The sequence below is a fragment of the Acipenser ruthenus genome, chromosome 21 (genome assembly GCF_902713425.1).
Source record: "Acipenser ruthenus chromosome 21, fAciRut3.2 maternal haplotype, whole genome shotgun sequence".
NCBI lineage: Eukaryota > Metazoa > Chordata > Actinopteri > Acipenseriformes > Acipenseridae > Acipenser > Acipenser ruthenus.
The window spans coordinates 10,965,737-10,969,491 of NC_081209.1; the positions used below are offsets into that span (position 1 = coordinate 10,965,737).

At 45.3% G+C, this 3,755-nt stretch overlaps 1 long non-coding RNA gene across 1 annotated transcript; it reads right to left on the bottom strand.

The window, feature by feature from the left end:
• Positions 1-2,192: 2,192 nt before the first annotated feature.
• Positions 2,193-3,292, bottom strand: LOC117422810 (uncharacterized). Its single transcript, XR_009308076.1, has 3 exons — positions 3,211-3,292; positions 2,726-2,839; positions 2,193-2,448 (listed from the first exon to the last, which is right to left on the bottom strand). It is a non-coding gene; the product is annotated as an uncharacterized LOC117422810 (long non-coding RNA).
• Positions 3,293-3,755: the final 463 nt, after the last annotated feature.

Genomic DNA, 3,755 nt, shown 5'->3' on the forward strand with positions numbered 1-3,755 from the left:
GTATATTGGAGGATCTGCTTCGCTGGCTGACATTAGGGCTGGACCGGAAAAAGCTGTAGGCGGCGCTGCAGCATTTGATGCTGAAATTAATGACTGCGCTGTAGATTGTTTTCCCTGTTCCATAACAGACACCCTTTTTTCTAGATCCGACAGTTGAGAACTGACCGAAGATAGAGTATCGGGAAAAGGCTGCATAAATGATTTTATCTCGTTGAATATTTGCGAATGTTGGATTTCAATGGCTGGCTGCTGGTTAGCGGTGCTAGTTGTGGGGGTGGTTAGATCCGGAATAGACTGCCTGCTGTCTGTTTTAGGACGCTGAATGGCTGGGTGCGGCTGATTATGTTTTTTCGGAGGAAAGACTGGTTCTGCTGAGACTGAATTGCAATAGAGAATGAAAAGAGACTATCACTCCCTGCCGGAATCGCATTACCATTTTTAAGGAGGGTTTTTATCAATTTATTCATGGGCCAGTCCTTCCAAAACAATCGATCCGGAGGGGCGTCCTGAGGCCGAAGACGCTTGGATCGCCGCAGATTCGATGTTTGGGTGGCAGGAACGGTAGGCAACATTTGTACTGGAACCTGGTCGAGAGCCTGATCAGATGTAACCGAAATAGAAGGGGAGAAAAAACGGAGACTGGATGTACCCTGGATTGAAGCTGAAGGAGAATGATCTGTTAATGACAGAAAATCCTGGGAATCCTCTGAATCCGATGAACTGCTGTAAGTACTCCATTATTAAGGTACGCAGATGTAGATGGGTCTTGAAATCGCTTAGGTTTACGCCAAAAACGAAAAAACACAAGACAGCGAGGTAGAGGTGAGTAATGTTTAAATAAGGTAGGTTTAATTGATGACAGCAGATGATAGGTTGTTGGTGCCTAGCTCCGCCCCCTGAACCTCACCTATAGGTTAACATGTGTTAGCTGCCCAATGCAGCAACACAATGGATTTGCTGTACAACAAAACTGTCTCCAGGGGGAGCCAGCTTAATCCATCATTTCTACTGAAGATACCTTTCTGCCTCCAGCCCCAATTTTAATATACAGGGATCCATCCAAGAAGGAGCATCCTGCACCATGTAGGGATCTCCCAATGAATTAGAGATACTGAAACTCGGACATCAAACCTGTTCATTTTCACATATAAATCCAGGATTTCTCAAATTCTATTGACTTCCCACGTAGATGGAAAACAAACAAAAACCTGGGGGAATTAATGCAATAAACAGGGAACGTGGAGCTTGATCACTGAGGAGTGTTTGTCAGGCTCAACAGCACAGCTCCAGGTTCAATTGAATTGCACCAACAGACTCAAAGATATGTTCCCCACCACCTTTGCTTGGCAATATGTCCGTAGTCTTGCAACTCACCCAACAGGAGTTTGTGCTTTGAACAATGATTGAGGTTTTCACACTGAACGCTTGGTCCCAGAACATGTGTTTCACCAATTTCTTTTCTTCCACTTCGACATTTGTTTTGGTCCCCAAAGAGACTCTTTATGAACAATTTCACAGCAATATTGGATAGTTTAAATTTGCTTGTCAATTTCAGTCCTAGTTAAATCCCCTGCAGCTAATTGACAGTGCAGCCCAGAAGCCTATTTAAAATAAAATTAAAAAAAAAAAAAACACACATGCATCCATTCAGTTACAAGATTAGTGAGCAAGAGGTATAGAGATGACCAGAAGGATACATTACATACAAGGGGTTGAAATGGAAGGAATTTATAATGGTCTTTCAAACTAGCAAGAAATGGAGATGGAAATTGCACCAGTTAACAGGTCCAGCAACATTTCTCCCTGCACAGAACAAAACCAAATTGAAAGCTCTCCCAGCTAATGTTGAGGTATATAAGTACCCAGGTAAAGTATCAGACACCATTAAATAGTGTCCCCCCCCCCCCCCCCCCAAAAAAAATAAATAAGCCACTATTTCTCCAGTGCCCCTGGAAGCTACCTGCCCAGTACAGATTAATGCCCAATCAAACTTAGTTAGCCAGCCCAGCTTTACTGGTTTTGTAGAAGTAACTTTCACTTAATGCCAAATGTAAATTTACTAAACTAAAAATAACAGAAACCCTGTTGTGCAAGGGGAGCAATTATCTGGCAGAAAGATGTTGGATGCCCTAAACACAAACTCAGGATAAAAAAAATGTTACTCAGTGGCAGAAATCTCACAGGACAGGAGGGTCTTTATGTATCCATTTTATTTCGCAACATACAAGAAATCAGAAATGCCTTGCTGGCGAGCTGCTGGAAACCGTGGCAACTGCTGTGTGCATTTCATCAACGGGGACAGGAACGAGGAGCTCCCTGCTGGACTTGGAGAAGAGTCTGGGATGATGCCACATGCACATGTAGTAGCCCAGAGACAGGGCTCCCAGGACAGCCATTAGGAGCAGGGGAGCAGCCAGGACAGGCTGCCAGGCCAGAGCCTGCTGGGCTCTGGGGGAGGAAAGCGTTAGGAACAGGAAGGGCTCCCAGTGCAGCTACTCTACAGTGCCCAGGAGCAGTTTCAATGAGGGTCTGTTACTTTAGGACCTGCAGGGAGGCACACTAGAGTGAAGTTACGGTTATATGCCATGGACTGGAATGGGTTTTGGTAGAAATTGTACAATGCAGGTTCAGGCAACATGACTGCAAGGGAACCTGTAGTGTAAAGATGAAAGTTAATGCCATGCAAACCAAGTGCACACAATTGGAGACTGCAAGCTGAGCTCACCCTCCAGTGACAGAGCAGGGCTCCTCTGGTAGAATTCCTGGCTTCCAGCAGACAGCTCTTCAGGAAGGATCCTCAGGGGTCCCAGCACTGCAGTGTGTCTCAGTCCCTCTTCAGCTGCTCAAGAGAAAAGGAGCCTGGTTAGAAAACAGGACCTGTTGCTTTACAGCATGCAGGACCAGTCACTACACCAGGGGGCAGGCCAAGAGGGTGCGGGATGAAAACTACCCAAGAGAAGCAAAACTGATGGCAACAGGCCATTGAGCAGAGTACCAGCAAGACAGCAAGCAGCCTCTGGTTGGGAGGGGGGGGAATGGTTCTTTAGAAATACAGGCTCTGGTAGACCTATTTGAGCATGCTTTGTTGGCTGCCATCCAGTTTAAAAGTCACTCACCATAGAAATTAAAATCGTACCAAAAAAAAAAAAAATTATATATATATATATAAAACCCCACCTGTGTAAACTATATAGAAAGTAGAATTCGTACCCGTGTCCCTCCTCTTCCTCAGATTGCAGTTGGAGGTACAGCAGCTGCACACAGAGCTCCGACCAGGGTTATCCAGGAGCTCCCAGCTGGAACACAAGAGCAGGACACTGAACCCAAAGACACAGCAACAGACTTCTACACAGAGCAGTATAATGAAGTTGGTTTCCCCACTCCCACCCAGTTACTAGCATTTCAATTAAATTTTCCATACAACTAAGGAGGCACAGAACTGATAGTGAAGATTAAGAAACTCATCCTGGGTCAATGGTGTTGGTTAACTGGACCTCACATTTGTACACCCGCTACATGAAGGTAAAAATGCTGGAGTGAATTGTATGCACGGAAGGTTCCATAATATACCCAGGTTTGTTTAGGATGCACAAGTGGTTCCGTAGGGCTGGGTTTCCTCCTGTAATCCTGGTGCTGGGGCACCAAGAAAGCTAAGGCTTTCTTGGTGGGGTCATTGAGCTGGGCAGGGTCCCAGGCCAGCAAGCGGCAATGGATATAGACCTAGAAAATAATTTGATAAAAAAAGGAACACTAAT